General features: G+C 46.2%; 1 long non-coding RNA gene across 1 annotated transcript; it reads right to left on the bottom strand.

Annotated features, from left to right (window-relative positions):
* Positions 1–188: 188 nt before the first annotated feature.
* On the bottom strand, positions 189–26,308 carry LOC149321092 (uncharacterized). Its single transcript, XR_016280496.1, has 3 exons — positions 26,221–26,308; positions 4,450–4,827; positions 189–305 (listed from the first exon to the last, which is right to left on the bottom strand). It is a non-coding gene; the product is annotated as an uncharacterized LOC149321092 (long non-coding RNA).

Below are 26,308 nucleotides of genomic sequence, written 5' to 3'. Positions count from 1 at the left end.
ATGGCCCAAGGCCTCCGTTTTTCCGTTGCAGTCGAAGAAACCCGCCCGCCCCCCGGCGATGTCAGTCTGGGGGTGTCTCTCAGCCCCTCCCCGCCCCCCAGGAGCCATGGGCCATAAAGGGCCAGACTCTGGGATCCAACTTACCCGCCGGGAGCCTCTTGCAGCTTCTTCCGAAGGAGAGCGAAGGCGAAAGCGGCCGAGGAGGAAATGTATTCTCGCTGCAGTCGCGGGATCAGTCAGAATGACAACCAGCAGCAGCGGCAGCAGAAGAAAACCAACCCGGCGGAAAGGGCTTCAGGCTGTTTCTGGGCAGCAGAAGGTTGGAGAAACGTGAGTCATTCGCGTGACGCGGCAACTGTAGTCCCAGAAAAGTAGTGCCACTCATAGAAGCATCCTAGAATTTGAGAGTTGGGAGAGACCCCCAAGAAGGGTCCATTCTGCCATGGAGGAACTCACCCTCAAAGCACATGGCCACCATCTGGCCTCCCTTGCAAAACCTCCAAAGACCGAGACTCCACAGCCCTCCAGAGCTGCATATTCCACCTGGATCTTCATAGAATAGACGTCTCCCAACAGGGACGTAGCCAGGATTTTGGAAAAGGGGGGTCCAGACTAAGTGCCACCATTTTGAGAGGCTAAGAGCCCCCCCCCCCAAGACACAAAAAGAGGGTCAAGCGTTTACTTCAGGATGGCACCACTTTAACTTCCATTATGGCTCCGTGCTGCTATGGAATCTTGGGATTTATAGTTTTGAGGAGCTGTTTGGCCATCTCTGTCAGGTGCCACAACAAACTACAAATCCCAGCATTCCACAACATGGAGCCAAGAGCAGTTAAAGTGGCATCAAACTGGATTATTTTTTCAGTGCAGATGCAAACTGAGTCCTTCCTCTGAAGGTGTTTACATCAGATAAATTCAGCTCGATAAAGCAAAGTGCAGCTGCTCAAGCAATGAGCGGCAGCCACTCTGTTCATGCTCAGAGACACTGCATTCCAACTTCTGAGCTGAGCTAAGAACCCAGGCTACATCCACACAACATTTCATTCCCACTTCCAAGAGGGATTTTTAATTCCAAGACATACAGACACACACACACACACACACATGAGATTTTTAATTCCAAGACTCATCTGTCTATCTATCTATCTATCTATCTATCTATCCATCCATCTATCATAATCTTAAATTCCAAGACATTATACCTTCCTTTCTTTTTATGAAAAACAAACCCCTTTAAGAGAATCCTATTTTGGGAGAAAGGCAGGGTATAAAATCAATCAATAAAAAATTATAGTGCAATAGTCCATCAGTGCATGGCTTGCATTATAAGACTTTATACCTTTATACATTTAAAAACAATTAAAATCACAGTAGGCTCAGAGTGCTATAGAATCATGGAATCATAGCGTTAGAAGAGACCCCTAGAAGGGCCATCCAGTCCAACCCCATTCTGCCATGCAGGAACTCCCAGTCAAAGCATCCCCACTGACATGCTGAAAAAGGGCCAGCTAACTGTATTTTATTCTCTTTGTCTTTTAAAAAAGAGAAAAAACAAGGCTGGAAGGAAGCCTCTTGCCTTTTTGCATCGCAGACCCTCCTCTTTTTTGTTGTTGCAAAAATCCAGAAATGCCTGTTTTTGAAAACCTGAGTTCATTCTCAGGAGAAATGTCCAGAGTAGAGTCTGAGTTTCCTTTTTCTGGACTTCTGAAACCTGAATTATTCCAAAACCCAAAACTGACCATGAGAGCATCTCAAGGAAAGTTGGGAATAGTGGTCTCAGGATTTTTCTGGCAGCTCAGTGTACAGAAGCACATTATTTTAAAAATATTGTGTATTAAATTACCTTCAGCCTATATCTATGAGATGCATATGAGACATACATGGATCCCATCTCCCATTATATCCCATTAGACATATATAAATATACCTAACTCTGAAAAACTCCAAAATCCAAAATACATCTAGTCCTCAGCATTTTGGGTAAGGGATGTTGTTATTATTATTTTACTATATTGTATATGGATATAACTGCTGAAAGGAAAGTTAGAAGTCACCCTTTCTTTCTTTTTTATCTCCTTTTAGAAGCTTCCTTCCTCTCTTTCTTCCCTTCTTCCCCAGGAAGAGAGACTTTTATTCTGGCAAAAGCACGGGGGGGGGGGGGGAGGAGGAGGAGTGGAAGGACTGGGATGGAAAGAAAATGAAAAGGAAAGAAAGCACAGGGAGAGACCCCGGCCCACTCCCCCTCAGAGAATGGAATAACTGTGATTTACAGATATCAGTGAAAACTGTTACTGTGATTTTAAAATACCTGTGATTCAAAACTGTGATTTTCTGTGATTTCTGTGGTTTTCTGTGATTTCTGTGATCTGTACACTATTTTGGAGCTCAGTAACAGAATGAATCACAGTCACAGAAAAAGTAGCAGTTCACAGTTTGGAGGCTCAGTAGCAGAATGAATCACAGTCACTGAAAAAGTAGCAGTTCTGTGAAAATCACAGTTTGGAGCTCAAGAGCAGAATGTGTGGCTGCATCCACACTGCAGAAATAATCCAGTTTCAATCACTTTCAGTGCCATGGCTCCATCCCACGGATTCCTGGGATTTGTAGTTTGTTGTGGCACCAGAGCTTGTTGACAGGGAAGCCTAATGTCTCACTCACAAAACTACAGTTTCCAGAATTCCATAGCACTGAGCCATGGCATTTAAAGTGGTGCCAAACTGGATTATTTCTGCAGTGTGGATGCAGCCACAGTCACTGAAAAAGTAGCAGTTCTGTGAAAATCACAGTTTGGAGCTCAGTAACAGAATGAATCACAGTCACAGAAAAAGTAGCAGTTCACAGTTTGGAGGCTCAGTAGCAGAATGAATCACAGTCACAGAAAAAGTAGCATTTGGTGAAAATCACAGTTTGGAGCTCAGTAACAGAATGAATCACAGTCACTGAAAATCACAGTTTGGCCTTCAAGCCAGTCACAGTTCCAAACTGTGACTAGTGAATATCTGTGAAAAAGTAACAGTTCTGTGATTCTATTCCATTCTCTACTCCCCCCCCCTCCTTCCCTCCCCCCCTCTCTCTCTCTCTCTCTCTCTCTCTGAGCCCACAACTTAAATTGTCTTTCCTCTTTTGTTTTCCCTCTCTATCTGAGCCCCCCCCCCCCGTGCTTTTGATGGAGGGGAGGAGAGGGGGAAGGAAGGAGCTTGAATGTCCCCAGGGCTGATGGGGGGGGGTCCAAACCCCCCAAAACCCCCCCCCCCCCCCACTATGTGCCTGCATCCAGACAGTTTGCACAGGTTATAGTCACTTCATCGTCACCATTAAAAAGAATATTCCCAGAGAGAGCAATCCCAACCTATTAACACAGATTTAGCAATAGAATATACAGTATATTTAAAACGTTCAAGAAGACCAGGTCAATAATAAAACCACAACAACCCTGAAAGAACAACAGTTATCACCAGCAGTCCATCACCACCATTAAGTCCGAGAAAGCAAAACATTTTTAAAAAGAAAGAATCAAGTGGTAGCCTCAGCATACTAGGTGGGAAGGGTAGGCCAGATTTGGGGGGTCAGGAGTGGCTTCAGGGTTCAGTTCTTCCACATGGCAGTTTGCTGGCAGTTCCTATGCCTGCTTTACTCCTTTCTCACACTACCTCACCTCCTGTTGGTGTCTTATGGATGCATAAATCATACTATAGAAACAGTTGGACTTTTTGTCTGGGGCAGAAGGTTGGTATTCAGGTTAAGGTTGCAAAACTGTTGCATGCTGAAACATTGTGCATGCAGATGTGCATGCAAATTTAGTTGTGCATTCATATGGACTAATGGATTCAGACTACAGGAAAAGAGGTTCTACCTAAACTTTAGGAAGAACTTCATGACAGTAGGAACTGTCTGACAGTTGATTAGGTTGCCTCAGAGAGTCTCCTTCTGTGGAATTTCCTTCTGTGGGGGTTTTTAAACAGAGGCTGGATGGCCGTCTGTAAGGAGTGCTTTTATTCTGGCCTGTTACAGGCTGCCAAAATAAAGCTGCTTCGGGTCTCTTTGGAGGTATACTGTTTAAATGATGCATGCATCCTAAGAATCCGGAAGCTGCACCAAAGCTGCATTCCAGTGCTTAGGAATGGAGTGTGGCTTTGGCACGACCTCCGGACTCTTAGGACCCATGCATCATTTAAATAGCATACCTCCAAAGAGACCCGAAGCAGCTTTATTTTGGCAGTCTGTAACAGGCCTCTGTCTTCCTATATGGGACTGGATTGGATGGCCTGCGGGTCTCTTCCAACTCTAGGATTCTAAGATTCACTTGTGCAATATTGCTATTTGACCCGAGGGGTGTATCAAACAATCAATGCATAATCCCACTTGCATGGTTTTCTGCTATGCATCCCCCATGTAATGTCAACTATCTAAAAATGCAAGCTAAAAAGGAAGTTCATCGTTCATACATACCTGCCTGTCATATAGCCATCAGGTACCTTCCAGAAAATAATATTACTTCATGGTATTTCCTTGGCGAGCATTTGAGGACAAGAAGGCAGATCTTGCTGGTAGGCATGCTGGTCCACAAAACAAAAATTAATCCACAAGAAATAATGGCTGGCATCAAGAGTGGTTCAGGTTAACCCTTTGGGATCAGCCACTGAACTTGGTGCCTGAATTCTTCTTGTTCCATGAAATGCAGCTTGAGCTGACATTGATGAACCCATTTACCCATTTTTGTCCAAAATTTGTGGATAGTCATATCTTAAAATTTCGGTCTGTAGAATCCACAGTGGCTGGTACAAGAAAAGGTGGTGCTTTGAGCAGGTTACAAGACTCCATATGAACCTGGAAGAAAGGAGATAAGACAAACCCCATGAGTCTGTGTTGTGATTATTATCTTAAATCATGTAACCTGCTGCCATCTAACACACAATTCAGTTCTTTGCATGTATCTCATTCAAGTCACGTTAACGTTTATTGTACTAGCCAAAGGCCATTACCAAATGAGCTTATCAAAAAGCATAAAACATTTAACATTTAAAACAAAGGGCACAGAAAACAAAGGTCAAAAAATGTCCCAACATTTAATGTGCAGTTAAAAATAGTTAACTGTTAAAAAGGACAAATGGAAAAAGAGACATCTTTCCTGGATATTAATAAACAAATACGATATAATCATAAAATCTAATTAATACTTGGCGTCTCCATGGCAATTTATGGCACTTTTATTTAACTTTCTCTTTCCAATCTTTTTTGCAGCCGTGGCAAAAAGAGCCACTCTATGTGCTACATAGTCACTGGTGTCACTCAAAAGGAATTGGACCGAATCAACAGTAGCGCTCCCACTTTTGTTTGTCAGCAAGGGTGTTAAAAATTTCTTTCTAGGGTCGCTGTACAATGGACAAATTAACAAGTAATGAACAATATCCTCCACCTGAGGCTGACTGCAGATGCATAGTCTGTTCTCAAAAGGCACTTTGTTGTAGTCTCCGTCTAGAACCACAGTAGGCATTAATTGAAGTCGTAGCTCAGTGAAGGCAATTCTTAAAGTAGGCGACTTGAGTTTAGTCTTCAAAAAGGAGGACCAAAAGGAAAATTGTGAGGTCCTAATTGACTGCAGATCTTTTCTTGCATCAGTCCAAAAAAGGAATTCTCTTAATTGCCTCTTATCCGTGCCAATAACAGTGTTCAACTCAGAAAAGTTACATTTTTGTAAAAGAATTTGAAAACTTGATTTCCAGAACTGGTTGTCGCACATTTCCAAGTAACACAATGCTGGGAGACGATTAGGTGATAAGGTAACAATATGTTTAAAATATCTTATCTGTGTAAAATCTATTCTTGTTTTAACTGAGGGGCAGCCAAATTCAGTGGGCAAAAAAGGTGCAGGAGTTTCATTTGGTAAAGTGCAGAGCTTTCGGAGAAATTTGTTTTGTAATATTTCCAAGGCTTTGCCAGTGTTGCTATCTGATCCCCATATTTCTGCACCATAAAGCATCTGAGCAATGACTTTGCTGTTGAAATTTTGTAAGGCAGGTTCAATCAACTGGTCGCCCTGGTTGTAATAGAATTTCAACAAAGCTCTGATTGTTTTGTCAGCTTTCAGTTTTACTGCCTCCCTATGGTTTTTCCAAGAAAGGGACTCACTGAAAACTATGACCAGATATCTGAATAGTTGGGTTTGTTCTGTTCTCTTGGTCTAGGATCCATTTGTGCTTTGGAGAATTTCTACCGAATACCATTACCTTGGTTTTGGAGTAGTTTATTGACAAGTGTTCTTGATGGCAATAGGCACTAAAAGCATTCAATAGATTTTTGAGATCTAAATGAGATGAGAATGTATCTCATTCCGTTCTTTTAGGAATGTCCTTCAGGAAAGTGCTTTCCACTTCAAAGATAACTAACAGATTTTTATTCCCACTGTTTTGGTTATGCTCAGAGCTTAACAAATGTTAGTTGTTTTTTTTTTTTTTACATTAAATGTGCATAGGTTACATCGTATTGGTTTGACCAGAAGAGGTAATTATAGACATGTAGCTTCTCTATACTCCACTAAGATTGAAAGATGGTGTGTATGCCAATCCTCTGAGGCAGAGAAGAGTCATTTAAAGAAGAACTAGCTGATCTGCTAGGTAGGAGAAGGGTTGGGTCTTATCATATTATGGCTTTGCTCTACCCATAACCTTAAGTGAAGCAGAAATCCAATGGATAAACTGAAGTATGTTGGCCTTTGGTGGGAAGATTTGTTTTGCTTGTCTCTTGGGTTTTGGAAAAAAGAAAAATAAACACCGATTGCCATATTTGAGTCTTGAGATGTTGTTGGACTTTAGCTCCTGGGAAATTCTAGTCAGTATAACCCAGGGCTGGGGATTATCAGAACTATAGTCCAACAACATCAGGTGGCCCAGAGCTGGGAATCACTGAGAACAGGCTCTGAGTGGCTTTTTTTTTTTTTACTCAGAATTTCTCCCTTTCATCTTGTTTGGTACCTTCTTAGCGCAGTTTACTTGTAAAGTAAATTCCTAAGTCTTAGGAGTTGTTGCTTAAAGAGACGTTATAGTCCTCTAAATGCCTCCCTGAACTGGAAATCTGCACATTTTATAAGAAGAAGCCATGCCAGTCGAATTAGAATTGTTGCATTATAACTGCGAAATGTGAATGGGTCAGTAATCCTTAAATGTCTTGGTATGACTGGGATCAAAATCAGGGATGGAAATGTGGCCAACATGTGACATGGGTCTCTAACAGCACAAGCCTAGGTAGGTTTCCTTGAAAATAAATCCCGCTGTGCTCATAGATTTTTGTTGTGTGCCTTCAAGTCATTTCCAAGTTGCCTGACTGGGACCCTAAGGCAAACCTATCATTTGGGGGGGGGGGGGGGAATCTTGGCAATATTTGTTTGAGGGGCTTGCCTTTGTCTTCCTCTGAGGCTGAGAGAATATGATTTTGGCCAAGGTCATCCAGTGGGTTTCCATGGCCAAGTGGGGATTAAAACTCTCATCTCCAGAGTCACTGGTTCTCATGCTCTCTGATACTGGCTGCCAAGTTTAGGTGAACGTAGAACTGCAGTCTAGATGTAGACTGATTTGTGCAGTTACAGTGCAACACTTTATTTAACTAATTTTAGAGAATTTGTAGACTAGTGTTCATTTAGAGGTGTGGTGTGGTATATTATTTTGAGGGTTGGACAAGGACTCTGGAGACCAGAGTTTGAATCCTCATTCACCCACAGGATGACCTTGACAACATTCTCTCAGCCATAGAGGAAGGCAATGGCAACCTCCCGTGCCAAGAAAGCCTCCTGATAGGCTCACCTAGGGTCACCGTAAGTTGGAAATGACTTGAAGGCATAGAGCAGGAGCAGCAGCAACAGTTTGTTTAGAAAAGTCAACAGACATGAAATACATGAAAAATGACCAAATAAAAGAAAATTAGAATTCTTTGGAAGTAAACCCCATGAAACAGAGTAGTATAGTGGTTTGAGTCTAGGACTAAGACCCTGGAGATCAGGGTATTCCCCGCTCAGACATGGTAAGATGTTTGGGTGAGTTTTTAAGAGGTTCTTTTGGCACAAATCGATTTTGATGCAATTCCTAACAGTGGGAACGCCAGATCAGAATCGATTCTTTTGGAGGGGTGTGTGTTGCCTATCTCTAGAGATGTCACACACACATCCAGTGCCACCTTTTTGGGTCCTTTTTTAAAAAACCAAACAAAAAAAACGAAATAAAACTAATTGCAAAATTGACAGATTGGCTGAAGGGCTGCTCTGTCTTCCCCAGCTCCAATGGGAATGACAAATGTGCCAATGGGAAATATCGATTCCAAACAGGCCCCCTTTCCAAAGTGAGAATGAGGGACCTTTTGAAAAAATTGTTTTTATTCACAAATCTTGTGCATAGCTCATATATATGCACAGCCTTTGTGGTAAAGATAAATTAAGTAAAGTTTTTCATGTTACTTGTAAAAAGACATTTAGAAGAAAAAAGGTTTCTCAGTGTCTTAAAAGAAACATACTAACAACATGGAGACAAAACGGAGTCTGAAGACAAAATGGAGATTGGAAAACAAAACACGAGTCTGCAAGATTAAGCAAGGTTTGCTTGCAGGAAGTGCCAGGGCGTGTTCTAAAAACAGGAAGTTACCACAAACATGAAAGGTCCTAGAGAGTCTCAGCATGTGAAAGTTGGAAACAATGGGGCTCGAGCATAGGCGGATTTTTTTATACGCGGAGGGATCCGGAACGGATCCCCGCGTATAATAAGGTTCCACTGTAATTATGGAGAGCGTTAATGTATTCTAATAATCATAAAAAAGAATAAGAAATGTTTTATGAAGTGCCGGTTCTTAGTTCCAACCATATAATAATATTCAACCTGAGTTATGTCAGAACTATGTCTTTAATCAGTTCCAACACCCAGTATACAATAACTCCCAACTGAATTTCTCCTTTGATTCATTGAGCTGTCAACTCTCCACTGTCTCTTTCTAAAAAAACAACCTTCTCACTCATGGAAGACCTGCACTCTGACCACAGAGCTCTCTTTGCTGGGATTCAAAGACCTAGCTGCATTAGTCTGGAAAATCAATATGCAAAGGGATCTTCTAGCACCTTGGGGACTAACAGTAAAGAAAAGCTGGGAGCATGAGTTTTCAAAGACTTGAGCTTAGTCAGATACATGGTATTGGCTGCCCTCTATCTTTCCAGAATGGCTTCACATCCATTCATCCAAGAGCCAATCAGTAACATATTTCCAATATGTTTCCTCCTTGTTACACCTGTCACAATTACACTGGAGTATTCTAGGTTTTTTTTTAATGGATGTGTATAAAAGATAGTTTGAGCAGATGTTGCTTGATATCTGGTTGTGTGCAACAAGCATTCGTTGCTGAAATTTTCTCTTCTGTGGAGCCATTTTCAGTTCATACAGTCAGTTGTGAGACCTTGGCCAATGTTATTGGAACATAGAGGGTATGGTGATATACACATTGATTACAGTTGATTGCCTTAAGCTGATGAAAGTTAGGAGAAACAGAAACAGCAATTGTGTTAGAATGAGACTCTACATGGTCTTCTAGGCTGACCCAAAATCATAGGCAATTCTACACATAATCAATAGCACATCCTAGGCCAACAGACGTTGGCTCTTCACTATCCTGCATTACAGATCCAACTAAAAATCTTACTAAGGCTACTGGTAACCACTAATTATTACATTATATCTCTTTCTTATATTTTTTTTACCTACAGCAAATCCTGTAAAAGAAACATTTCTAACCAATCCATCATGGGATGTGTATTACTAAACACTGGTGTTGCCACAGAATAGCCACTTAACCAATTTTGGAGATATGGTTCAACACCTTGAATGCTACCTTTTTTCAAATTCAGAACACCAAAACTTGTAGCAGATTCACAGCCCCACTGACAACACCATCATTGGTTTTCATCACTGCCCACAATAAATGTGCAGGAATAGATTGCACTGTGGGTTGTGCCAGTTCAGGTTATAACAGGAGGTTGCATTGGAGGACACTGACGCACAGCAGAATTTATTTCCAGCTAAATACCGACCTCCAGTGGAAAAATGCAGCATCGACTTTTCACTAATTAGCTTTCTCTGCTTCGGAATTCTCCAAATGTGTTGAACTTCCATTCTCATTTCCCTAAGCCAGCAAGACCATAAATGAGATATTCAGCCTACCTGAGTTCAAAACCTTGAGGCAGGTATCAAAAGTTTGAAAGAATTTCAAGCAATGTCCATACCTGATGTTCTTTAAAGGCATGTTTTTGTTTTTGCCTTTCTGCTCAGTTACTGTTCAGTGGCTTGTAACATTGTAAAAATTAAAATATAGGAGAGTTCCTTTTACTGGAATGTATTCTTTTGGCAACTTTGGAGATTATCACACAGGGGATAAACATGGAATGAAGTGGATCGCTCCCATTCTTATTTCTTCACTATGGCAAGAGTTTCCGTTAATACAAAATGATGGGGCCATTCCACTTCAGTGACAGGAGAAGGATGGGATAAGTGTGATGTTTGTGATAATCTTTTGCACGATAGCATGATAAGGACAGGATAAGGATGGGAGTGATCTGCTTCACCCCGTCCTTATGCCTTGTGTGATAATCTCCAGTGTTATAAGCCACGGAACAGTAACTGGGTCAATGACAGAAAAACATTTCTCACATAAAGAGGTTATATATTAAGAAAAAATGTCTTTCTAAATGGAGAAGCATTTCATAATTTTAATGATTAAGAAGTTTAGCTACAGCATTAAGACATAAAGGATTTCTCCAAGTAAACTGTCTTTGTCAGATCCATGAGAAACAGATTATTACACAGATAGAAATAAGTGTTATATAGAAGGTTTATAAACAGCAGTACTGTTATAATTTCTTTACAATTTAGTCTGAGTTTGTCCATGTTATCCAATATTTATTAATGTCGTATCCCACATGTGGAATGAGAAGGTTTATCTAAGGCAGGGGTTCCCAACCTGTGCTCCAAGGAGTCCTTAGGGCTCCATGTGCATTTTCCAGGAGCTCCACAGTCTCTCCAGGAAAATGAAAGAAATACAAATTGAATGCTACTGACTATAGGATAGGCCTCTTAGGGGTTCCACAGGCTTCTTAGGGGCTCTGCCATAGAAAATGATTCTAAAAAGGGCTCCATGATTCAAAAGGGTTGGGAACCCCTAATCTAGTGTATTATATTAAATTTCATGTGACAAAACATTCCAAATATTAAATGAGTGTAACAATAAGTAGACATATCACACTGATGGTTTGTTAAGCCATCTTTTAAAACCAAAAACAACTGTATAACTCTTGCCAATAAGTGTACATTTATTTGTAATTTTACAACTTGTGAAGAAGGGTTTACACCTGAAACTTGTCAGCTGAACAAATTAGAAAGCCTTTTTCATAAAAACACAGCTTAACATACAATTCTGCCCCACATGAACACTTATTTTCTGGCATTCTGCTTTGTTTTTCCCCTCCAGCTCCACCTGAAGATGGAAAGAACCAAAATAGGCTTAATGCTAAACATTAAGAATATGAAAATAATGACCACAGAAGAGCTACAAGAATTCCTCCTAGACAGTGAGAAAAACAAAATAGTCAAAGCATTCCCATTCCTTGCATTAAATATAGACTAAAATGGACACTGCATTTAAGAAATCAGAAGATTAGGAATGGGAAGGGCAGCTATGAAGAAATTAGACAGATCCTAAATTGCAAAGTTATAACTCTGAAAACTAAAGTGAGGCTAGTCCAAGCCATGGTATGTACAGATCTGAGTGTTGGGTAGTGAAGAAAGCAGATAGGAAGAAAATCAACTCATTCAAGATTCAACTCTTGAATTCTTGACATTCAACTCAACAAAGCCACTTGGAGAACCAGATTCTGGCAGAAAGGCCAAAAAACAAAACAGAAGCATGCCTTTAAAGAACATTACACATGGACTTTGCTTGAAATTCTTATCCATTTCAGACTTTTGATACCTGCCTCAAAGCACTGAACTCAGGTAGGCTGAATATCTCATTCTTGGCCATGCTGGCTGGGGAAAACCAGAATGGAAGTTCAACACATTTGGAGAATTCCTAAGCAGAGAAAGCTAAATAATGAATGATGTCGATACTGCATTTTCCCTCTGGAGGTCAGTGTTTCACTGGAAAGAAGACCTGTGTCAGTGTCCTCAAAAGCAACCTCCTATTACAGGATGAACTGGCACAACCCACATCACGATCTTCCTGCACATTTATTGTGGGCAGTGATGACCAATGGTGTTAGTGCCAGTTTGGGCTGTGAATCTGCTGAAAGCTTTGGTCTGAATTTGAAAAGAGCTATCATTCAAGGTGTTGACCCATATCTCTAAATTAGGTTTAGTGCCTATTCTGCATCAACACCAGTGATTAGAATCATAGAATTGTAGAGTTGGAAGAGACCACAAGGGCCATCCAGTCCAACCCCCTGCCATGCAGGAAATCACAATCAAAGCATCCCCGACAGATGGCCATCCAGCCTCTGCTTGAAGACCTCCAAGGAAGGAGACTCCACCACACTCTGGGGGAGTTTGTTCCACTGTCGAACAGTAATTTACATCCCACGATGGTGTGCTTATAAAGGTTTCTTTTAAAAGATTTGCTGTTGGTAAAAAATACGTGTGCATTGGGCATGTATCATTTAGCCCTTGAACATTTAAACCAAAAAGTTAAAAGTATTTGAGAGCCAGTGTGGTCTGGGGTCTGTGTTTTGGACACACACACACATCTTTGGATTGCGGTGCCAGAGCACTTTTGTGGTTTAGTTATTGCTTAATGTTTAGTTATTGCTTAATATTCATACTTCTTGTTTTAGTTCAGCATTGCAATGTAGTGTCTTAGTATGGTGTTTAGTGTTTAGTTTTTTTATACATATGCACACACATTTGCATGTATGGTTGTCCTTTTCTCTTTTATGTTTTCTTTTATTTGGGATGTTTCTTTATGGTGATGAAGTGGCATTACTAGTGAGTGTGTGTGTGGGGGGTGCAGCCTCCACCAGATGACACCCAAGAAGAGGGGTGACACCTGGTTGGACTCTCCTCCTGCAATGGGTGGGTATGGTGCTACTGCCAGTGCCCACCCATTCCATCCCAGGTGCCTTGGCTGGCTGGTGGCTGTTTCTGCAGGCAGGCAGTGGCAGGGTAGGCTGCTGCCATTACCCCCTGGTATCCGCACTGGGTGAGACCAACACTAGGAACACCACTGTGATGATGTTACATTAAGCTGTTTGCATCAATAATAATAATAATGACAATTTTTTAAAAATGAAAAATGAAGAGTGAATTTCAACAAGTGTTGCTTATCACATAACCAGGTAATACTTACTGAACATCTGCTAAAATTCTACACAGCCATTAAAGGATTGGAAGGCTTGGTGAGGGGCACATGTGTGATGTTCTACACTTATATTGAAACTAATTTTGCATTTATGAGAAAAATTGTGGTTGGATCTCCACTGTGGTCAGGTCCCTGGATTGGCTCTGGCGTCCACACTTGCAGCAACACTAGGTGGGTATCTGCATATGTGTACCATAGAGAGACACCTAGTACCACCACTGCTAAACTTCACCACTCCTTCCTAGGTCACAATAAAACACCCAGCTATGTAATCGATGCTGAGCACCTCGTTGCTGACCTCAGAGGAAGTGACAGAGGTCAGCAGCAGTGCTGCTGGATGCTTCACTAGGGACACATGTACAGACACCTGCCTGGTGTCATAGAAAGGTGAGTAGGACCAGGGGGTAGGACCATGGGGACACCTGACCACAGTGCAAACCCAACTACACTTTGTGTTGCTGTGAAGTGTTTTGGGTTTTCCAGAAAACCTGGAGGAAATTCTACTTTTTAAAATCTGGGTTAAAGATGGAATAATAATAATACAATAATAATAATTTTTATTTCTATCTTCCCGCCTCTCCCCATGGATCGAAGCGGGATCACAACAAGGTTAAAATCACAAAGTTAAAATTACAACAACATTAAAACCACAATAAAATAAAAACCTAAAACCTAAAAAAATCAAATCTAAAACAATACCATTCATCAATCAAGGGGTCAGCTGGACTGATTCCATACTAATGATCTTCATAGGAGGTCAGGAGGATAAGCATGGCGAAAGAGTTCTGTCTTTACTGCCTTCTTAAAGATTTCTAGAGATGTAACAAGGTGGTTCTCTTCTGAGAGTCCATTCCAAAGTTTGGGGGCAGCTATACTAAATGCCTTCAGGGAAGTAGAAACATGTTTGGATGATGGTATTTTCAACAAATTCTTCCCACTTGTTCTAAGAATGCGGAGTGGATTATATAGGGAGATGCGTCCCCATAAGTAATAAATAAATAAATAATAATAAAAATTTTATTTATATACCGCCCTTCCTCAGATCAGGGCGGTTTACAACATTTTAAAAAACATAGCACACCATTAAAAACATTACAATAAAAAACAGAAGAACAGAAAAGCCCCGAGTTAGCCGGTCCTCTTGCCAGTGAGGAGGAAGGAGGTCCGTAGGACAACTTAGTCGGGGAATGCGTTGCCAAAAAGGAAGGTCTTCAGATCCTTTTTGAATTGGGCCAGGGAGGTGGCCGAGCGGAGCTCTATGGGCAGCGTGTTCCAAAGGGCCGGGGCGGCGATGGAAAATGTCTTCCTGGTAGTGGAGACAAGCCTGGCCCCGGAAACCCTAAGTAGTTGCTGCCCAGATGTTCTGAGGGTGCGGGACGGAATATATGGGGAGAGGCGGTCCTTCAGGTATCCTGGGCCCAAGCCATTTAGGGCTTTATAGGTCATCACCAACACCTTATATTGCGCCCGGAAGCGGATCGGCAGCCAATGCAGATCTTTTAGCACCGGTGTAATGTGGCTGGCCTTGGAAGTACCAGTGACCAGCCTGGCTGCCATGTTTTGTACCATTTGTAGCTTCCGGGTTTGGTATAAGGGTTGCCCCATGTAGAGTGCATTGCAGAAATCCAGTCTCGTGGTTACCAGACCATGTACCACAGTTTCAAGGTCCCTCTGGGCCAGGTATGGGCGCAGCTGGCGAATAAGCCGAAGCTGATGACAGGTGCTCTTGACCGTCGCATTCACCTGAGCAGTCAGGTGAAGGGACGAGTCAAGAAGCACCCCCAGACTGCGCACGGAGTCCTTCACAGGGAGCGTGACCCCATTCAGGACAGGTGGAACCACCGCCATTCCTGGACCAGGGGAACCTATCACGAGTACCTCCGTTTTCTCTGGATTCAGCTTGAGTCGGTTTTCCCTCATCCAGCCCATTACTGACTCCAGACAGGCCACGAGAGGAGAGACGCCATCCTCAGTCACTGCATCAGTCGGAGACATAGAGAAGATTATTTGGGTGTCATCAGCGTACTGATAACCCCGCGCCCCATGTCTCCGGATGATCTCTCCCAGCGGTTTCATGTAAATGTTAAATAGCATGGGAGACAGAATGGCTCCTTGAGGGACCCCAGTTTTAAGGGCCCTCTCATCGGAGCACACGTCTCCCAGCTGCACCATCTGGGACCTCCCGGAGAGGTAGGACCGGAACCACTGGAGCGCAGTGCCCCCGATACCCACCTCCGCCAGGCGCCCCAGAAGGATACCATGGTCTATGGTATCGAAAGCCGCTGAGATGTCCAAGAGCACCAACAGGGACACGCTTCCCCTGTCGATGCCCAGACGGAGATCATCGACCAAGGCGACCATGGCCGTCTCAACCCCGTAACCCGCCCGAAAGCCAGTTTGAAATGGGTCCAGATAATCCGTTTCATCCAAGACCGTCTGAAGCTGGAGTGCAACCGCCCTCTCGATCACCTTTCCCAAGAATGGCAGCAGTGAAACTGGCCGATAATTATTATGTACCAGGGGGTCGAGGGAGGGCTTTTTTTAATAAAGGTTTTACAATGGCTAATTTTAACTCAGATGGAAATTGCCCTTCCCTCAGAGATGTATTAATAATCCGTCGCAGCAACAAAGTTACTGCCGGTCCCCCCTGCGCTGCTAACCATGAGGGGCAGGGATCGAGAGAGCAGGTTGTCTTCCGAACACTTCAGAGGATCTTGTCCACATCATCAGTACTTACCAACTCAAACCGATCCAGTTTAACAAAGTCCACGGAGGCTCTGGATGCCTCTACCCTAGGTTCTGCCTGAATGTCAGTGTTAAGACCTTCGCTTATCTGAGAAGTTTTATCCGCGAAGAAGTTGTTAAATTGGTCACAGCAGGCCTTAGAAGGTTCAAGGATCTGGTTCAGGGCAGGAGGGAGCTGAGTTAGCTCCCTGACTACCCTGAACAACTCTGCTGGCCGCGACTCTGCGGACGCGATACGAGCACCATAGAACGAGTTCTTTGCTGCTCGTATCGCCTCTCCGTAGTCCTCTAACCGTTGGGCTAGGAGAGTCTTGTCGTCTAAGCGAAGGTGTTTCCGCCAACGGTACTCTAGCCGTCGCAGCTCCCGCTTCCTTGCCCGGAGATCTTCCGTATACCAGGGCTTACGTTTGGAAGCGGGTCTGAGAGGGCGCTTGGGAGCGATACTGTGTATAGCCCTCGAGAGACCGGTATTCCAAATACCAGTCAGGGCATCAACAGAGTCGCCATCACTTCCAACCATGTATCCCTCTAGGGCTTCCTGGAACCTTTTGGGTTCCATTAGCCTTCGAGGGTGGACCATCCTAATAGGTCCACCACCCCCGGGAGGGATCTGGGTAGAGACCTTGATGTTCGCCTCAACCAGGAAATGATCCGTCCATGGCAGGGGGGAAATATTAGTTATTTCCGCCCACGGATTTTCCGCATCATAACAAAAGACCAAATCGAGAGTATTACCCGCACAATGCGTAGGACCCAATATCAGCTGGGACAGGCCCATGGCCACCATGGTATCCATGAATTCGCGAGCTGCACCAGGTGGAACATAGTTGGCCGTGAGGGAGATGTTGAAGTCGCCCAGGACAAGTAGCCTGGGCGTCTCCAGCATCAGTTCAGAGACCAGCTGTGTCAGCTCGTTAAGGGAGTCCGTTAGCGCACGGGGTGGCCGATACACCAACAGAATCCCTAGACTGTCCCTCGCCTTTAGGGTCAGGTAAATACACTCGATATAGGACGTCTGTCGGATGTGGTTCCTGGTGAGGGACACGGTGTTCCTATGTATCAAGGCCACACACACACCCCCCGCCCACCTAACCTGGGCTGGTCCTTCACCGAGAACCCGGCAGGCAGGGCCTGAGCCCACACAGCGTCCCCTTCAGGCCCAAGCCAGGTCTCGGTAATGCAAGCCAGATCGCAACTTCGGTCCTCCAACAGATCGTGGAGGATGTGGGTCTTGTTGTTGATCGATCTGGCGTTGCACAGGAGCAGCGACAGGGTTTGTGGCACGGTTGGAGTGACCCTCAGGTCCCTAGGGTTGGGAGAGGGACAGGAAGGGGAGATAGATATGAAGCATCGATCTCGCCTTCCCCTGGAACGCAAGTCCCTCCTCCCACCGCCATACCCCCCCCTGCCCCACACAACCTCAATAGGAGCTCCGCTCAAGGTGATGTTATCCCCTTCCTCCCCAGCCCATACATCCCCCGCGTCCATAACCTCCCCCCACCCTACACCAGCAATTTAAAGAGCATAGGTTAGCCACCACAGGCATCCTCTGCTCTAAGCTAACCCACAACCTCCCAAGCCCAGCAAAGACTGCGCAGCTGCGCAGTTGCGGAGTACCGCAACGGTGCCCCTTCAGTCCGTGGGCGGCACTCCTGGGGCGGTGCGCAGATGCGCACTTCCGACACCCCGGGAGGAGGCCGTCCGGCAGAAGCGCGGCTTAGGCTGCGGAGTCCGGCGAGGAGGCGAAGGGGGGCGTGTCAGGAAGGTCCGGGCGTCCGGCTTTTAAGCTCGCCGCTCTCACCTGGCGAGCACTCTCCTGTCTTCCCCCCAGGAGTCTTAAAGGGCCCTCTCCCGGCTGCCGCAAGGTGCCAAAGCAGCCTAAAAAGGAGTCCCGCAAACGGTGCCCCTTCAGTCCGTGGGAGGCACTCCCGGGGCGGTGCGCAGATGCGCACCTCCGACACCCCGGGAGGAGGCCGCCCGGCAGAAGCACGGCTTAGGCTGCGGAGTCCGGCGAGGAGGCGAAGGGGGGCGTGTCAGGAAGGTCTGGGCGTCCGGCTTTTAAGCTCGCCGCTCTCACCTGGCGAGCACTCTCCATGTCTTCCCCCCAGGAGTCTTAAAGGGCCCTCTCCCGGCTGCCGCAAGGTGCCAAAGCAGCCTAAAAAGGAGTCCCGCAGACGGTGCCCCTTCAGTCCGTGGGTGGCACTCCCGGGGCGGTGCGCAGATGCGCACCTCCGACACCCCGGGAGGAGGCCACCCGGCAGAAGCACGGCTTAGGCTGCGGAGTCCGGCGAGGAGGCGAAGGGGGGCGTGTCAGGAAGGTCCGGGCGTCCGGCTTTTAAGCTTGCCGTTCTCACCTGGCGAGCACTCTCCTGTCTTCCCCCCAGGAGTCTTAAAGGGCCCTCTCCCGGCTGCCGCAAGGTGCCAAAGCAGCCTAAAAAGGAGTCCCGCAGACGGTGCCCCTTCAGTCCGTGGGCGGCACTCCCGGGGCGGTGCGCAGATGCGCACCTCCGACACCCCGGGAGGAGGCCACCCGGCAGAAGCACGGCTTAGGCTGCGGAGTCCGGCGAGGAGGCGAAGGGGGGCGTGTCAGGAAGGTCCGGGCGTCCGGCTTTTAAGCTTGCCGTTCTCACCTGGCGAGCACTCTCCTGTCTTCCCCCCAGGAGTCTTAAAGGGCCCTCTCCCGGCTGCCGCAAGGTGCCAAAGCAGCCTAAAAAGGAGTCCCGCAGACGGTGCCCCTTCAGTCCGTGGGCGGCACTCCCGGGGCGGTGCGCAGATGCGCACCTCCGACACCCCGGGAGGAGGCCGCCCGGCAGAAGAGCGGCTTAGGCTGCGGAGTCCGGCGAGGAGGCGAAGGGGGGCGTGTCAGGAAGGTCTGGGCGTCCGGCTTTTAAGCTCGCCGCTCTCACCTGGCGAGCACTCTCCCTGTCTTCCCCCCAGGAGTCTTAAAGGGCCCTCTCCCAGCTGCCGCAAGGTGCGAAAGCAGCCTAAAAAGGACTCCCGCAGACGGTGCCCCTTCAGTCCGTGGGCGGCACTCCTGTGGCGGTGCGCAGATGCGCACCTCCGACACCCCGGGAGGAGGCCGCCCGGCAGAAGCATGGCTTAGGCTGCGGAGTCCGGCGAGGAGGCGAAGGGGGGCGTGTCAGGAAGGTCCGGGTGTCCGGCTTTTAAGCTCGCCGCTCTCACCTGGCGAGCACTCTCCCTGTCTTCCCCCCAGGAGTCTTAAAGGGTCCTCTCCCGGCTGCCGCAAGGTGCCAAAGCAGCCTAAAAAGGAGTCCCGCAGACGGTGCCCCGTCAGTCAGTGGGCGGCACTCCCGGGGCGGTGCGCAGATGCGCACCTCCGACACCCCGGGAGGAGGCCACCCGGCAGAAGCGCGGCTTAGGCTGCGGAGTCCGGCGAGGAGGCGAAGGGGGGCGTGTCAGGAAGGTCCGGGCGTTCGGCTTTTTAAGCTCGCCGCTCTCACCTGGCGAGCACTCTCCCTGTCTTCCCCCCAGGAGTCTTAAAGGGCCCTCTCCCGGCTGCCGCAAGGTGCCAAAGCAGCCTAAAAAGGAGTCCCGCAGACGGTGCCCCTTCAGTCCGTGGGCGGCACTCCTGGGGCGGTGCGCAGATGCGCACCTCCGACACCCCGGGAGGAGGCCGCCCGGCAGAAGCGCGGCTTAGGCTGCGGAGTCCGGCGAGGAGGCAAAGGGGGGCGTGTCAGGAAGGTCCGGGCGTCCGGCTTTTAAGCTCGCCGCTCTCACCTGGCGAGCACTCTCCCAGTCTTCCCCCCAGGAGTCTTAAAGGGCCCTCTCCCGGCTGCCGCAAGGTGCCAAAGCAGCCTAAAAAGGAGTCCCGCAGACGGTGCCCCTTCAGTCCGTGGGCGGCACTCCCGGGGCGGTGCGCAGATGCGCACCTCCGACACCCCGGGAGGAGGCCGCCCGGCAGAAGCGCGGCTTAGGCTGCGGAGTCCGGCGAGGAGGCGAAGGGGGGCGTGTCAGGAAGGTCCGGGCGTCCGGCTTTTAAGCTCGCCGCTCTCACCTGGCGAGCACTCTCCCTGTCTTCCCCCCAGGAGTCTTAAAGGGCCCTCTCCCAGCTGCCGCAAGGTGCCAAAGCAGCCTAAAAAGGAGTCCCGCAGACGGTGCCCCTTCAGTCCATGGGCGGCACTCCTGGGGCGGTGCGCAGATGCGCACCTCCGACACCCTGGGAGGAGGCCGCCCGGCAGAAGCGTGGCTTAGGCTGCGGAGTCCGGCGAGGAGGCGAAGGGGGGGCGTGTCAGGAAGGTCCGGGCGTCCGGCTTTTAAGCTCGCCGCTCTCACCTGGCGAGCACTCTCCCAGTCTTCTCCCCAGGAGTCTTAAAGGGCCCTCTCCCGGCTGCCGCAAGGTGCCAAAGCAGCCTAAAAAGGAGTCCCGCAGACGGTGCCCCTTCAGTCCATGGGCGGCACTCACAACTGTAACCTGGACCCAAGCCATGTAGGACTTTAAAGGTAATGAGCAACACCTTGTACTGTGCCCAGAAGCTAATTGGGAGCCAGTGTAGATCTTTCAAGATAGGTGTTATATGGTCAAATCTCGAAGAGTTAGTGACCAGCCTGGCTGCCGCGTTTTGCACTGATTGAAGCAGTTGGCGTATCAACCAAAGTTGGTACCAAGCACTTCTGGCCATCGCATCCACTTGAGATGACAAACGTAGAGATGGATCCAGAAGTACTCCCAAACTGCGAACTTCATCCTTCAAGGGAAGTGTGATCCCATCAAGGAGTGGTGGACAAATTTCCCTCCACGGACCTAAGGAACCTATGGCATGTACCTCTGTTTTCTCTGGATTCAGCTTGAGTTTGTTTTTCCTCATCCAGCCAATTACTGACTCAAGGCAAGGATTCAGAGGGGAGAAGTCATTCTTAGTCACTGTAACAGTTGTGGGCATAGAGAAGCATATTTGGGTGTCATCAGCTTACTGATAACCCCGCGCCCCATGTCTCCTGATGATCTCTCCCAGCGGTTTCATGTAAATGTTAAATAGGATGGGGGACAGAATGGCGCCTTGAGAGACGCCAGATGTCAGCTCTTCAGGTTCAGCCCTGGACTGGTTTTACATCACTAGAACAGTCTGCAACAGACTTTGTCCTGCATTGTGGGGGCTGCCTATAGCAAGGACAAGGATAGTCCATATCTTTTGGCCCATGCGGACCTGGCTTGTGGTTAAGTTGGAAAGCTTGAGTTCAGACATGGTGTCTGTGATGGCAGCAGTTAATAAAGTGTGGTGGTATCTGGTGAGATAGAAGATGAATAAAATTTTACATCGGAACCTAAAGGGCATCTAGGAGATCCCCAGACTTGGTGGCCAGAGAAGAGAGACAGGAGGAAGTCCACACATTGGTGGCGGGATTTGGGAATATAAAGGAAAGCTCTCACATCTGGTGGCAGCAGTTGGGATAAATGGAAGTCTCAACATTTGGTGGTAGCTGCGGGATAGCTATAAGATCTCCCAGAATGCATTAGCGCCCCCCCAGGAGACCATGGAGGCCAGCAACCCCACATCTTCTCCACCACAATTTTTTTTAAATCCTCCCATTACATGTTTTTTTCCATGTTTTTAGCCTCCCCCCCCCAGCCAGTCCATTTTAGTCCCAGGAGTACCAGATCCTGTTCAATCCTGGGGTCATGTGGTTGCCATAAGTAAACAGGTGGCTTGAAGGTACATGGGCCTTCAAATTTCTTTGTGACCTTTGGTGACCCCATGAACTTCAGAGGATTTTCCTAGGCAAGGAATACTCAGAGTTGGTTTTGCTAGTTCTTTCATCTGAAATATAGCCTACAGCACCTGGTATTCATTCGTGGTCTCTCATCCAAGTATTAACCAAAGCTGACATTGTTTTGCTTCCAAGTTAAGATAGGCTCTTATGCTATTAAGATATTGCAAAAGTTGAAAGAATTAAAGAAAATCTCAGTTAAAAATAGAGAATTAAAACAAAATAAGGCACCAGTAAGACATAAGAAAAAGGATAAAAATCCCATTAAAAATCCTGTCTCATAAAATGTAAGCCAGAAACCTGCCTAAATAAAAAGGTCTTTGCTTGCTGGTGGAAGGGAAGGAGAAAGGGGGGCAAGAGGGGATTCCACAGCCTGGGAGTAGCCACTGAGAAGGCTTTCACCCAGGTCCTCACCAAATATGCTTGTGATGGTGATGGGAGGTTTTCTCAGTTTTCTTGCTGAGAAAACCCTGTTATAGGTTCTCCTTAAGGTAGCCCTAAATCAGAAATATTTGAAGGCAAACAACAATATTTGCTTGTACATAGAAGTGTCTATTGGTAACACTGTCTCCTTTCTGCTATTAATGCCAAGGGCATGAATAAATTGTATAAGACATCTGGCTCTAATGGGCTCTAACCATACCTCTCAAGGTTTCTCTTTGTATAGAAGGATCATGTAACTCTGTACGTGAGGGGACTTTATAACACGTTTGAGACCGAAGAGCTGATCTCACCAGGAAAGAATGCAGAAGTTAAGCTGGATAGTGGCACCTTTGTACAAATTTACCAGTTCTTCAGTTCTGCTCCTGTGGGAGATGGTAGTAAAAGTGAGTCTTCTCTCTGGAAAAATCAGATTGACGAATGACTTGCTTTTATGACCATCTCCCATGAGAAGAGAACTGAAGAACTACATTGTTGAGTTGGCCTTCGGTATCCATGGGGGATCCATTCCAGATCCTCTTGCGGATATTAAAATCCATGGATGTCTTCAGTGGGACAAAGGGACTTTGCTACCCTGGCCGCCCAAAGCCCACCTCACTTCACTCACCATGGCAGGTGGCATAGGGGCTGCCTCCTCCTCTTCCACCTCCTCCTCTTCTCCCCCCCGCCACCACTGCTGCCGCTACCTCTTCCTTCTCTTCCCCTCCTCCTTCTCTTCCTTTCTCCTCCTCCTCTTACCCCCCACTACTGCTACTGCTACTGGATCTTCCTCCTCCTCCTCCTCCTTCCTTCCTTCCCTCCTCCTCCTCCATCTTCCTCTTTCGCCTCTTACCACTGCCACCACCTCCCCCTCTTTCTCCTTCTCTTCCTGCCTCTGCTGCTGCCTCCGCCTCTTCCTTATCTTCTTTCCCTTCTCGTCCTCCTCCTCCTCCATTACTCCCCACACAGGCTTGCCATCTGCAGGCACTGGAATCCATGGATGGCAAATCCATGGATATGGAGAGCCTACTGTACTATCCAACTGAACTTCCACATTCTTTCCTCAAGAGATAAGCTCCTGAGAGAAAAAGGTCGGTAACATATGCTTTTATAAATTTAAGTCTACTTCATAAGATGCATAGAGTGAAATGCCAAGGAATAGCTCTGTGCATCTGATGAAGTAGACCAAGGCTATGGAAGCTTGTGTTACAACCTCTTTTGCACAGTTCATCTGAAAGGTTCTCCAAGATCCTTTTTGATACTGGTTTTCCAGATTAATGAAACCTACAGAGACTTCTCACTTCCTTCCACTCTTCCTCTTCTCTTTCTTCCTCTTTGTCTATCATTGTGCTGGTGAGTCACAATGTCAAATGTCTTTCCTACTGGAAATTCTCTTAATTTAGATAAGTTAGGAAACCTAAATGTATATCTGAAAGTACCAAATACATTTTTCATAGATTTATTCATATAGCATTCCTAGCAAGTAGGTGTCTATCCTCTTTTTGAATATCCACAACTTCTCTAGCCAGTTTCATTGCCATACTGTTTTTACTTTCAAGACATTCCTTTTTATGTTTAATTGAAACCTACTCTCCTGTAACTTCAAACCATTGGACTTGCCAAAAACATAACTAGAATTGGAAATAACGAAACTTGCACTAAGCAAAAAGGTTATAATAATGATAGCTGAAAGATTTATTGGCCTGTTACAGACTGCCAAAATAAAGCTGCTTCGGGTCTCTTTGGAGGTATGCTTTTTAAATGATACATGCATCCTAAGAATCCAGAAGCTGCACCAAAGCTGCACTCTGGTGGTTAGGAATGGAGCGTGGCTTTGGCGCGACCTCCGGACTCTTGGGACCCATGCATCATTTAAATAGCATACCTCCAAAGAGACCCAAAGCAGCTTTATTTTGGCAGTCTGTAACAGGCCAAAGTCTTGTTTCATAATGGATTTAACTAATGCACTAAATTAATTTTGGATGACAAGATGGAGACATTGTGAGAAATTTAAGACTTTATCACATGGGGGGAAAGCCGGGATTTAAGACAGCATTAAAAAGGCATTTTCCTGACAAAGTCCCAAGATAGCGGAAAAGATTTTCAGACACATTGGCCTGTTACAGACAGCCAAAATAAAGCTGCTTCGAGTCACAGTGGAGCTATGCTGTTTCAATGATGCATGCGTCCTAAGAGTCCAGAAGTCGCACCAAACCACGCTCCAGCCCTAAGGACTGGAGCGTGGCTTTGGTGCGGCTTCTGGACTCTTAGGACGCATGCATCATTGAAACAGTATAGCTCCACTGTGACTCGAAGCAGCTTTATTTTGGCTGTCTGTAACAGGCCATTGAGATTAGAGAGGACTTATTCCAGGAGGTAACAGGAATGCTCCAGCAACAAACCATTCATGGGGAAATCCTGTTCATGGTTTGTTGCTTTAGCATTCCTGTTTCTTCCCAGGACAGGATCAAGATTCAAAATGACCTGAACAGACTAGAAAACTGGGCCATAGCTAACAAAATGAAATTCAACATGGAGAGATGTAAGGTACTGCACTTAGGGCGAAAAAACGAAAAGCACAGATATAGGATGGAGGACACCTGGCTGAATGAAACTACATGTGAAAGGGATCTAGGAGTCCAAGTAGACCATAAGTTGAACATGAGTCAACAATGCGATGTGGCAGCTAACAAGGCCAATGCGATTTTAGGCTGCATCAACAGAAGTATGGTGTCTAGATCAAGGGAAGTCATAGTGCCATTATATTCTGCTCTGGTCAGGCCCCACCTGGAATACTGTGTGCAGTTCTGGGCACCACAATTCAAAAAGGACATTGAGAAACTGGAGCCATGTGTCCAAAGGAGAGTAACTAAAATGGTGAAAGGTCTGGAAACCATGCCCTACGAGGAACGACTTAGGGAGCTGGGGATGTTTAGCCTGGAGAAGAGAAGGTTAAGAGGTGATATGATAGGCCTGTTTAAATATTTGAAGGGATGACATATTGAGGGAGCAAGCTTGTTTTCTGCTGCTCCAGAGACTAGGACCTGGAGCAATGGATGCAAACTGCAGGAAAAGAGATTCCACCTCAACATTAGGAAGAACTTCCTGACAGTAAGGGCTGTTCGACAGTGGAACAAACTCCCTTGGAGTGTAGTGGAGTCTCCTTCCTTGGAGGTCTTCAAACAGAGGCTGGATGGCCATCTGTCAGGGATGCTTTGATTGTGATTTCCTGCATGGCAGGGGGTTGGACTGGATGGCCATTGTGGTCTCTTCCAACTCTATGATTCTATGATTCTATGTGATGTCGTCTGAAAATCTTGGCTGCAATCTTGGGACTTTGCTGGGATAATGCCTTTTTAATCCTGGCTTTCCCCCCAAATAAGAAAGTCCATATTCAGTTTGTTAAATGAAGACAATGGATTGGATAAAATAAATTAAAAAGACTATTGTTATTATTATATTTATTTATATTTATTTATATCCTACTTTTCTCCCCAAATTTGGAACTCAAAGTGGTTTACGATTTTTAAAATTGCAATTAAAATATGCAAATGTGAGCATTAAAATAGAAATTAAACTATTGCAGTATTAAAACAACTGACACCACAAGTTAAAAGAATAAAATGCACTTTTATAAAGTGCTTAAAAACAGTGTAGTTAAAACAGTACAACACCCCCAGCCCATTCTTTAAAGACTTTGTGTTTTCAAAGCCTGTCAGAATAAAACATCTTAGACAGCTGGAGAAGCAGGGAATTTAAGGTACAGGTGTATGCACTCTATATTTCCAATGGCCCTCTCGGACTACACAATTATTATTCCACTTTAACTGCCATGGCTGCACCCTATGGGAGTCTGGGGTTATTATATGGCGAGGCACTAGAGCTCTCCATTTCAGTTATTCAAAGTAATCCCCTAGCACTAACTGCATACCAACAAAATAAGATGATTATACTCACCCTGAAGCAAGGGAGTCTGGCCATTTTCTGCAGAAACTGAAGAGAATGCTGCTCAGTCAGTGTCACACACATATACAATTTAGGGGAC

Source organism: Sceloporus occidentalis, unplaced genomic scaffold (genome assembly GCF_023333645.1).
Source record: "Sceloporus occidentalis isolate IW3139 unplaced genomic scaffold, rSceOcc1.0.p SCAF_1, whole genome shotgun sequence".
Taxonomy (NCBI): domain Eukaryota; kingdom Metazoa; phylum Chordata; class Lepidosauria; order Squamata; family Phrynosomatidae; genus Sceloporus; species Sceloporus occidentalis.
Note: the sequence above shows the minus strand (reverse complement) of the source record. Positions and strands in the feature narration are given on the sequence as shown.